Source organism: Malaya genurostris, chromosome 3 (genome assembly GCF_030247185.1).
Source record: "Malaya genurostris strain Urasoe2022 chromosome 3, Malgen_1.1, whole genome shotgun sequence".
Taxonomy (NCBI): domain Eukaryota; kingdom Metazoa; phylum Arthropoda; class Insecta; order Diptera; family Culicidae; genus Malaya; species Malaya genurostris.
Window position 1 is genome coordinate 189480597 of NC_080572.1, and position 12630 is coordinate 189493226.

At 38.0% G+C, this 12630-nt stretch overlaps 1 protein-coding gene across 1 annotated transcript in view; it reads right to left on the minus strand.

Annotated features, from left to right (window-relative positions):
* LOC131437739 (PR domain zinc finger protein 1) overlaps positions 1-10162 on the minus strand; it is a 153225-nt gene extending 143063 nt beyond the window's left edge. The window contains exon 1 of the mRNA XM_058607281.1: positions 8892-10162. The gene's annotated coding sequence lies outside the window, so the exon portion shown is untranslated. The remainder of the gene's footprint in view (positions 1-8891) is intronic.
* Between the last annotated feature and the right edge of the window lie 2468 nt (positions 10163-12630).

Consider the following 12630-nt stretch of genomic DNA (forward strand, 5'->3'; position numbering starts at 1 on the left):
TATTTTCTTTCAATAAATTATGCAAATCCGAAATGAAATAATCGACATTAAAATTCTGTATGCGGCTATTTATATAGCGTTAGGACCGCCCATTAGTAAAAAAAGCTACAAACGAAATGACGCAAAAAGAAAGCTCCTACCAAAAATTGGATCAGTTTGGATTCTATCGCCACTGCGAGCAGATGTATTTTGTGCCGTTTGCAAAGCTAGTTTCGCTTCCGACAAGAGCGATTACGTCACAGCTGCCAGTTGTTTGCATTGGTGAAAAAACAACGAAAAGAGGACAACGGTGGAGAGCATCACACAAAATCAGCCGTTCTACTGGCTCTAAAAGTTTTCTAAAGAACTATTATGATTTTTCATTCTCGCCAATCTAAGGTAAATATCCTCAGTTTAGTGCAAATCTAGAACAGTTTGATTGGATTTGTACATTTTTCGCTGTGTGAAATTCACAGTAATCGACATCAAGCCTTCTTTGTTTTGCGAAAAATGTTGCAGAGTTTAATGTCGTAGAGAATTACGCAATTCGACCCTTCTGAATACTAGAAACGAATCCTTACAGCATTTTGATAGTTTCTTTCAATGAATTATGTAAATCCGAAATGAAATAATCGTCATTAAAATTCGGTATGTGGCTATTTATACAGCGGTTCGGACCGCCCACAAACGAAATCACGTAAAAAGAAACCTCTTAACAAAAATTGGATCAGTTTGGATTCTATCGCCATTGCTAGCAGATGTGTTTTGTGTCGCTAATTTCGCTTCCGACAAGAGCGATTACGTTACAGCTGCTAGTCGTTTGCATTGGTGAAAAACAACGAAAAGAGGACAACGGTAGGGAGCATCACACAAAATCAGCAGTTCAACTGGCTCAAAAAGATTTCTAAAGAACTGTTAGGATTTATTCTTCGCGAATCGAAGGTAAAAAACCACAGTTTAGTGCGAATCTAGAACTGTTCGAATAGATTTGTGCACTTTTCGCTATGTGAAATTCACAGTAATCGAGATCAAGTGAAGCGTTCTTTGTTTTTGCGAAAAATGTGAAAAAGAGGAATGCTTGCATAATTCATACAATTGATCAACTAATTGCTATTCGGAAGTGTTAAGAACCATTTCAGTTATATTCGTATTCACGACATCCAGTTATGTCTCTGATATTACTCACTCGCCTTTTTTGCATCGTAGCTCTAAATGACGGTGTGCAATTTTAAACACACTTTACCCTATGAAAGCATGATGAAATTCAATAGCAACCAATAAAACCAATAAAAACCAATTTATTTCAAGAGTCACATTATTTGACACACACTCACCCACATACACACACACACACAAAAACATACATTGCTCAGCTCGACGAACTGCGTCGAACTTTTTCAAATGATTGCACAAACTTTCTATATGAGAAAGACAATAAGTGTACTCTTATAAAAAATCATCGTTATTATGATTTTGTTATACACAAGTAGGTTCAAATTAAATAATAGATTTAGAAATTTATATTTTTTCATTTAAAAATTATAAATTTAAATTTGGCAACCCTGCACGCTATACGAAATCTAATAAAGCACGCTGCGAACGGAGTAATTTGAATGCCCTATAATTTCGGAACCGGAAGTCGGATCTGGATGAAATTGCACAGTATATTTAAAGACAATGAGTGATTTAATTTTAATCATTATTCGTGAAAAACGGCTTAACCGTTGCTGAGAAATTGAAGTGAGTCCCATTTTTGAAGAATTTCTTCCCCATTACGGTACTTTCGGAAGCGGAAACCGGGGACTAGTAGTCCCAAAGTAGTTTTATATATTCTCTAACTAACAAGATCTGTCAACAAGATGAATTTAGGAGTAAGTTTTATAAAAATGTGCATCTCATTTCGCCATCGCTGGAGACAAAATACTCATGAAATTGAAAATTTTCACTCATCGCACTGTAATACCGGAACCGGAAGTCGGATCTTTTCAAGTACTTCTTGAATAATTTTAAGACCTTTCATTTGCTTCTTAGTTTGTGAAAATCGGTTAAGAAATTTTCGAGAAAATTGAGTACGCACTTTTCAATAAATTTGCACATATTTCCTTGTAATTCCGGAACCGGAAGTCGAATCCTAATGAAATTCAAGAAAATTGTATGAGGTCATAAGACCTTTCAATTGAATCTAAGTTTGTAGAAATCGGTTCAGCCGTCTCTGAGAAACGTGAATATTTTTTTCCTTTTTTTGGTGCATATCACCCTGTAATTCAGGAACCAGAAGTCGGACCCAAATGAAACTCAGAAACTTTGTATGGGACCTTAAAACCTTTTATTTGATTCTAAGTTTATGAAAATCGGGTCAGCCATCTCTAAGAAAATTGAGTTGCATTATTTGTCACATACACACTTACATACATACACACACACAGACATTTTGTAATCTCGACGAACTGAGTCGAATGGTATATGAAACTCGGCCATCCGGGCCTCGGTTCAAAAGTGGGTTTTCACAGTGATTGCATAACATTTCTACATGAGAAAGGTAAAAAATGGAAAAAAATTTCTAAATTTGACTCAAAACTGTTTATAAATTCAGATGTCTATGCTAGATTATGTCCAAATAAACATTCATATTTTTAATCAAGATTTAAAAAAAATTGTTTCAATACTTTCTTAGTATTATGTATGAAAATATTAGTAATATAGAAAATGTATCATTTCACCACTAGGTGAATGAAAACAAGTTTTGTAAATTTAATTTCCAACCAACTTCCGGTTATATGACGACAATTGTTAAAAAAATGAACAAAATCAATCTCAACGTACTTAGATTGAAATGAAAGATCATATAAATCCTATAGATTGTTTATATATTACATCAATATCAAACCACTAGTTCCTGAGTTGCTGGATGATATGGGTGAAATTGGGACTGTGAAACACGATAATCCGCACGGTGGCACTAGCAGTTCAACATAATCTGCTAATGCACTGATGAGCTGAATATAAAATAATGACTAAATGAGCAATGAATGTTAAATGAACTACTATTATGATATTAGTTTCCTATCGCTGTTTATTCGGGTAAGCTGATTATGGGATAGGGCTATCGTTCACTTCGCCCGATTTCACTCTAACATAAACGGAAATCTTCGAATCTTCTTGAGTGAGCTGTGAACGAGTAAATACTGCGAAAACGAATTCTAAAAGACTTAAAAACAAGTAGTCTTTGGCAATACCCGATCATCAAGTAGTAAAAAGTTTATAGCAAAAAAATTGTTTTCGAAGAAAGTGCTAATATAAGTCCGGTCTCGCTAGTATATTTCAGGTTATTCCGTCCTTCCCAAATAGTTTGGAATTTTTCAATTATGCCTAAATTCTGTTAGTAGAATAACACATAATTCGATAGCTACAAACCTTCAATAACCAATAGATTGCCCATTAGGAGCAAAATTTTTGTGAAGAACAAAATCAGCCCACTCACGCAAAACAATGAGCATTTTCACGCATCGATAATTGTTTGCATACTATAAACAAAACCATTCTTTTTAAAGAACCGCTTAGAATTTGATGATCGAACCGATCTTTTGTTCTACTAGAATTTTATTTGGCTCTACGAAAAAAAAATGAGAGCATCGAATTCAATATTGTTGTAAAAAAATTCAATAACATTGGACAATTTTTTCGCAGCTATTCGTGTTAATAACCATTTACTATTGAGTACTTTATCAAAGATCGCAAATTTTTGCAGCTTCCACTATATTCCTGGAAACTGCGACGGTTTCTTAACACGAAGTCAATTTGTTTACTATTTTAAAGAACTATTTTTTTTAAAAAAAGGGGAAATATCCTACTTTAATAATTCTGTTCTCACATTTCACTAGAAGAACTAGTTATGTTGAACCGTTCGCAATTGTCCCATATGATGGATGGTTACAGATAAAAATTGGAAGCGACGTCTCTCTTTCTCTCTTTTTGTTGTACAACGAAATTGACAGTGCCCCAATGCTATGTAGATCTTCTTGATGCGTCAATCACTCGAAATTATATGAAATTTTACTTCTTTGTAACAACCCATTGATTTATAAACATCTACTCTCAACTTGAAGTACAGAAAGAAATATTCTATTGTATTGAGCTGCGGTAGTGAGAGCAAGATTTTTTTTTATTTTTGTAGAATTACTTGGTTCAAAATCAAGACAACAAAGTATATATGATGAAACATGATTCTATCAATTGATGAATAGAAAATGGTAATCCAATATGTTACCTTGTTAGGTAATAAATCCACTCACTGTATTATTTGATATGCTAGAAAATTAAATTAGTAACTCTCTTCAATTGTAAGATATTTTGACGTGAATACGTCTTACTTTACTATGGGACACTTTTTCAAAATGCACCCGGTGAAGAATGAGTAGAACGTAATCGGGAATATTTCGAGTTGTACTGAACGTAACTACGTCATTCTTTCTAGATGTCATCAAAAAATTTGATCAGCAATTTATGAATAAATTTTCAACAGTGTGAGATAACCGAAAATATCTCAAAAGTTTAGTTTCCTCAAATTTTTTGGAAACAATGAGGAAAACCCAAGACGCTTGATAGTCTCTTTCGCACTCGAAAGACGGTTCAGAACTTGGATTCTGGTACTTCTGTATCTTGAACCGAATTTAATCTTTAGAATTTAGTTTCAAAGTACAGTTTCAGAATTTTCAGAATACAGGTTCAAAAGATAATACTGAGTCCCAGATGTCTATTCGAGTATAAATTTTTAGAACTGATTTCTTGACTAGATACAGGAACTGAATTGAGTGCCTTAATTTAAGTTCGGAATTCGTATCCAGATTTTTGATCCCGGAATTCAACATTACAGTATTGGTACACTATTCAAGATATGAATTCGTTTTACGGAATTCAGTTTTAGAATTTAATTCCCCAGCTCCTGAATCCGGGTCCAGAATCTATGTTCTGGCGTAAATAAATAAATGATGGCGAAGAGTACTAAACAATTGTAAGCATGTAATAAATTTCGCAAATCGGTTTTTAGAACCTTTAAAATATTACAAAAGAACTATCCGAAGTTTTCCTTCCTCTGAGTATATAAATCTACAAAGAATAAACGTGATTAATCCACCTAGCAGTGAGATGATACCTTTTTTTATCAATCCGTATTTGTGTTTTGCATGGATATTCTTAGGTGTTTTAGTTCTCATGACATTATTTTAATTATCGTCGTTTTAAACGGCAAATTGAGATTTCAATCACTCATTATCCTGTAATGCCGAAACTGCAAATCGTATCGAATTTCAATCTTAACGTGTGATAATGGATTGAACATTCCATGAGATGTCGAAGTAAGTTCCACTTTAGAGTTTTTCGTCATTATTTATGGTACTTCCAGAGCCGGTATTCAGAAACTAGCATAACCCAAAATGATTCGAATGGCTTTAAATTGATACGCCAAACAATTTACATTATCTATATCGATATGAATTTTTAAAACTCATCATCTGTAATTCCAGAATCGGATAAAATTCACCAATTTTATATGGGATCTTAAGCCCGGATTTGTATTTTGTATGGGACCTAAATTTTTTGTTTTTGAAGTTCAATTTGGCGAAAATGATCGAGAAATTTTGAGAAAATGATTGAGCTTTGAGAAACGATTCGATACTGGAACCGGAATTCTGAAATCGGTGTAGCCGAAATCAGTTAAATTTACCTGAGGAGTGTGTAGACATGGAAAACTGTAAAACGGCTGTTTCAGTCTTATAAAACAAACGAATGTTGTTTACTGTCCGACGTTTCGGCCTTTGATGTAGGCCTTTTGCAAGGAAAATAAAGTCTATCGTTTATAGTCAAAATTTGTCGATGTCTGACGCTACGTATTATAAGACTGAAACAGCCGTTTTACAGTTTTCCACGATTATCACCCCAGTCGAAATCAAGTATAACCTCAAATTAGTGTGTAGACATCTTTGAGAAATTGTAGTGCGAATTAAAATTTGGGAGTACATTCCGAATCCAAAAATGAATACCGCTTAAACTGGAATAAATCTATTTGGTAATCTATCCAAATCTGCCAACCCGATAAACCTGATTAATTTATATGAAATGGACATTTTTATACTAATCACCCTGTATCTCCAAAACCAGAAGTCGAATCTGACTAAAAAGTAAGATGTTTTATAGGATTTTAAGACCTCTCATTATTTTAATTTCGTTTCGCATATTATCCTGTGGTTCCGCAATCAGAAGTCGGATCCAAACGTAATTCAGGAACCTTGTTTGGGAGTATACTTTTCATATGAATCTGAGTTTGTATAGTTTGTAGTTTAGCCATCTCCGAGAAAATTGAGTGAAATTATTTGCCACACACGCATTTGCTGATCTCGACGAACTGAGTCGTATGGTATATGGAAGTTACGTTCTTCCAGCTTTTATTGTTGTAAATAGTTTAAATCAATATAATAATGGAATAACTTTCAACTCGGAAATGCTGATATCATCTGGTTTACATATGCCATTTTCGAACGATTATGTTGCCAAAACCGAACCGTGCTAAAATCAGTCCGAGGCAAATTGTCATGATAAAGGATGCTGTACACAGTATTTTTGGTACTTAGAAACATATGTATGTAACAGTATAAAAAATCGTGTTTCACGTTGCTCTCAAGCATTGCTTTGTCATACAGCGCTCAAAACTCCTACTGCTGGAACAGGAGAGAAAAGTCGCTTATACAAAAAAAAATTGATATCTCCGTTGAAAATGGACGGATTTTAACAATCTATGGCTTGTTGGATAGCTATTACCGTAAGTATAGAAACATATTCTGTTTTCAAGGTCAAATGTGACAGATACTGTCAAAAAACTGAAAATTTTGACATAAAACTTCGTATAACTCAAAAAGTAAAGACCTTTCATTTGCGACTAGTTTGATCAAAATCGGTTCAGCCATCTCTGAGATCTCGACCTCTTAGTTGACAACACACATACAGACACACATACATACACACACGGACATTTGTTCAGTTCGTCGAGCTGAATCGATTGGTATATGACATTCGGCTCTCCCAACATTTACTCATCCAACATTTTTACCTCTAGGGTTGAAAATATACCTTAAATTAACTAATGTTTCTAGCCGTGGAGAGCCATTCCGCTCTGTAATGTTCGGAAACTCGAATCCTTGAAATTTGCATTTGCTATAATGGCTGACTCAAACTTTTGTTGAATATAATTATTTTCCTATTCAACCATACATGCGAAAAAATTGTTAATTTGAATAATGATGTGCGACGATGTGACAAAACGTAATACTACTCTGATCTGGTGTATGCAAATATTTTCTGCTTTGAAATATAGATGGCATGCCAATCAGTAGAAAGAGTTTTTTTCGAATCCTCAGTCGAGCTTGAAAACCAAAATGAATTGATGTGAAGACTGCTGGGTAGCGAAAGTTAGCTCAGGAAAATTTTTAAAATCAATTCAGACATATTAAACATATATTAATTTCATTTTGTTTGTTGAAAGACAATTCATAAATGTGTTTTTCAAAATAACATACCACAACGATGAAATCTACTATTCTTTTAACTAAAAAAAGTGTCACTTCACATAATTTTTCATTATTTTTCCTGAACTTCTTCCATAACTCAGTTTAATGGAAAGTCCTCGAGTTCACTGAACTAGTCAACAAATTGAAAATTTTGCTAAGCCACTCGCCAGCCAGGGGTTCCGATTTTCGCAAAAACACATACAGTTTCACTTTTGGCTGTATTGGTTTGATCTATATTGTGGCCACTCATCCATTCGGTACGTTCCTTGCACTCACTCTCGAACTATGTTCATAGACTTTTTCTCCGGAACATTCGCTAGTCTCTCATTTGGGAGCAAAACACTCTTGGCACTCTTCGACGTATGTCTCCGCGTTCGAGTGCACTCAGCGTTCGGTGCGTGTTCGGCACCGGTGCTCTATTGCCGACGTAACCAATCCGGTTCGCTTGTGTACCCAAGAGTTCGTTCACCTTTCCTACACATGACCCATATTGGGATGCTGGTCACACGGAAGTGATTGTTTGCCTTTCGGGAGCGGAATTTCACCGAGATTGTTACAATATTGATTTTCTTCGTATATTAACTTCAAATTAGGAGATTCTTGTTTCGATTGTTCTTTCATTAAAATGTGTTTTTTAGAAATTTTTTATCCACTCAACTGAGAGTTTATAATCGGAATCCTCATGAAAATATTTTAAAAATCACGATTCAATACAAAAATTCAGCTCTCTATTGCTCATTCAGCCGAACCGAATGAAGGGCACCCATCGACGTCACGTACACTATCACACTAGGGAAAAACCAATTGCAACCAACCAACACCGTCACAAAAACGACGAGCCCGACCGTAGTTCAACGACCCCTAGCTAGTGTGACCTAGATTTGTTTTTGCCAGGCGGAACTCATAGAGCTGTGAGAGCCCGCTCACATCCAATACGATTCACCCATGAATGAGAACTCAGAGCTCGAATTGATTTCAACTATCAGAGTGTCACTGTTTGCGGTGAATCAGCTCGTAATTTTGAACCAGTAAATCTATTCTACCCGTCGATGGTTCCCTCCGAAAACAATCAATTCGTTAATATCGAAGGTGAGCACATCAACATTCTATCGGCACGATCCAATCAATTCCTTAACTAACGATCCTGCCGTCTATGAGATACTGCAAACCATTAGAAGCTCACATGACGGCGCAGATTAATTGTATAAAATGTGCGATGTTCTTGAAACGACCCTGAAGCTCGATGATGACGATGACGACGACGGCGACGACGACAACAAAACAAACTTTGAGGACGGCAAACGAGCAACGAATTCCGCAGGCCAAAGGCTTAATGAGAGGTGTGCGACTTACCTTTGTGGAACGGGACGACGTAATCCTTCAGCTAGACACGCGTTAATTGAGTGTTCATGGTTGAAGATGATTATGATGAGATTCTGGTTCTGGTACCCCTTTGCTGAAGGGATCGCTAATTTTCGCGATCACATGAACTGTAGAATCGCTCTAACAAAACACTCGCACACACAAACACTAACGTACACACTTGCGAACTTTTGATACGTTCGATGGTTCTTCTGGATTGATCTCCGGAAAGGCGACTGAATTGCGTTCTAGCTTATTCAAATCACTACGGATATCGCATTCTGTTTGTTGCCGCACGGAAAAACGACTGGTCCCACACACGAGTTCCCCTCGGGATCACCGTTTCCACTGTCACTTGGGTATTGCCTTCAGCTGCACAACAAACTGATACACGGTTTGCAATAACAGCAGCAAAAAAAAGTCGCAATTTATTCCCGATTCTTCTCTCTCCCACACCGTCACAACCGTCTCACTCTATTTGCCATTTAATCCCTCGGGATCACTTGATTCCTGTTAGACTTGTTTGATCGGTGGCTTTTCCACTCAAGCAACTTGATATTTGATTTCACTGTTTTTTTCTCTCTCCAGGATTACGTTGAGTTAGTCGTGTTCACAGCAGTTGAGATCATTTCAGTGCACTTAATCCATCGTTGCATCGTTGATTGTATTGCATTCTGAAGTTCGTCGATGTCCGCCGATTGAAGTCGAATCAAAATTTCAGGTTCGTGCCCCTCCAGTCCTGGCGTCGTTTAAATCCTTCTCGTTGATCATTTGCGTCACTGTCAATCACTGATAATGATGCCACTTCTCACCAGTTTTCAAAACATTGTTTGATCCTCTGATCTTCACCCAAAACAACTCTTCCTGATGCAGGATTTTTTTCCTCAGCAAAGAATGCGTGGTAAAACACTGTTTTTAAATATTATAATTTTTTTCATTAAAACACTCGCCCACTAGCTCCGAAAGCTCCCGCGACTGGTACTGTTCTTCTTCGTGTACCGTATCAGTCGAATGTGGCAACAACAAGTCACCGCGCACAATCGGAATCCAGCTTATGTAACTCTCGTGCGCCCGTGACTCACAGTCGCAGTTTGTTAGCCCCAAAAGCTTGGGACGGCGCGTTCGCGAAACTCACCCGAAACTCACCGTCGCTAGCAGTGCGGTCACTCAGAATCTTCAGCAAAACCCGAACGGACGGCGAAAACTGACGTGGACCAGATCGGGACAGGGATGCGTCCGTCTCGTGTATTGTCTTCGGTGCAACTAAATCGAGGAAGATACGGAAAATCACTGTTTACTCTCTGGAAACCACTGGTTTGACGGTCAAGGTGCTTCCCCCACCATCCGAAATCCGAACGGGGAAACTCACCAACACCACGGAAAAGCGATGCGAATTGTGTAACCGAGCTAGAACTCTTCGAAAAGCTTGCTTCGGATGCGCACACAACCACCCAGAGAAAGAGACGGACTTCCAGTGCGCTGCTACACCTGTGATCCATCCAGGTGAGTGCGCATCGTGAACCAGTCGTCAGTTAGAACGAAAAATGCCGCACCAACACAAGCTCAACCGGAGCGGACTACAGTGGATAGAAGAAGGAAGATCAATCGTTCACCATTCGTAACCCAGCAGCAAGCCTCGTGGTGAGCACGAAGCCCATCGAGGATCCAGCGAGAGAACATGTCTGTGCGTACCTCCGCCTCCTCTGATGCCTAGTAATGTTCACCAGAAAAGAAAAAAAAAACCCATCCGATCCATCGTCGCAAAGAATAACGGTACCGACCGAACGATCGAAGAGTTTATGCTGCTGCTGTTGCTGTTATTGCATAGTCCTCCTTTCCTCCGGTCCGTCCTCTTTCACTTCGGTTCGACACACAGGTAGAATTCGGTGTTGCGTGAGTGCGGTACCGCCTTCCTACCCTTGCATCCCATGAACTTCACACTTCACGCTGCTGGGATGTGAAGTTCATGGGAATTACCTGTGCGTTTCGATCGTCATCGTAGGCCGAGGTCAACCTTTTTCATTCAAGCGGTTAGAGCAACAGCAGCAGCAGCAGCAGCGCAGTATTATAAAACCCATTTCATTGTTATGTTACGGTTCTTTTCTCTTCCGCCTCCCATGTTTAGTAAGTTAGTTTATGAATACGCACAGCACAGTGCGGGGGCAGACTGCCTTTCCGCTAGATTCGATACAGGCTGGTCCCCCCCGCGATCTGACTGTCAGCCGGGAACTTATGCGCGTTCGACGTTTGTGAACCGTTTGTCCCTCCTACTCTCATGCGAATTGTCATCATTGTCCGACAGGGAAAAGGTCGCGTTGTTCGGTGAGTTTAACCGTGACTCTGACTATGATGTAATCTAACTAATGAGATGAGGGCATTGAATTGTGGTAGCTCAAATTGTAGGGGTAAATTTATTGCATAATTATGTCATGCTCGGAGCTTCTGTAAACAGGTTTGGAACAAACAAATTCAATTACGAACGGATAATAGATTTAATTACATTGATTCTTGGCATATTTTAGACAGGCAGCACAGAACAGGTATAATACTCAAAAGTTTGATATATTGTTCCACTTCCAAATGTTAATCACCGGAAATGACTGAAAATTCTACATTATATCACATACATCGCATATCGCACATTACATTTCACATACAAAACGGTATAGAGCGAGACCCCACCGGCAAAACCCTGAAAACCTGTTACCATATCCAAGAAGATGTCTACTAACTGGAATTGACACGTTGTGAAGTCACTGAAAAAAAAATCTACTGAAATACATTTTTAAGCCCCGTACAGAATATTGAGAGTCTGAAACCTACCTCAACACTGATCTTACTACGCTCTGTTCGAAAATCATGAGTCTAATTGTTGGTAATATATTTTTTGTGGAATTTGATCATTCTGATTCAAGGCTGTCGTTTTCAAGCTACCGCCGCCATTTCTATTGATAGTAAGAATCCTTCCAGGATGGGGTCCGAACGTGCGACAGCTTGCTTGCAAAATCAGTACCACTTGCAATGAACTACTAACCCATGGACCCGGTAAACTTCTGCCCTCGTTAAAAAATGCGTTGCAAATTTCTCTGATTTGGATGAAACTGTTTTTTAAAGTTTTATGTATTGAAATATGAGTTAAAATTAAATTATTAAGATTTCAATTGGATGTTTAACCACAAGTGATGACTTTTCAGCCCTATTATAACACATGGATCAATAAGTCGCGATACTAAAGCAGAGATGGCGCTCGTAGTAAACCAAACGGGTCAAAATTTTAAGTCGATCCGACCAGAAACAGCTGAGTTATCGAGGTTGGAGTAAAGTCGTTTTGTAGTTTGTTTAAAAAATGGAAAAACCGAGTTTCGTGTTTTGATAAAACATTGTTTTTTAATGGGTAAAACACCGTGCAAGCGAAACAATGGATTGAAAAATGTTATCCGGACTCTTGTCCATCAAAAGCAACGATTTGTCGGTGGTTCGCCGAGTTTGAACGTGGTCGTACCGACACAAATGACGCAGAACGCTCGGGTAGACCTGTGGAAGCCGTTACACCGGAAAATGTGAGTGAAGTGACAAAAATTATAATGAAAGATCGTAAAGTGAAGCTCCGTGAGATTGTTGAGATGACACAGATATCATATGGAAGTGTATTTACTAGCCTTCATGAAAAATTGAGCATGAAACAGGTTTTTTCCAAGTGGGTGCCGCGATTGCTGCAATGCACCCTGCC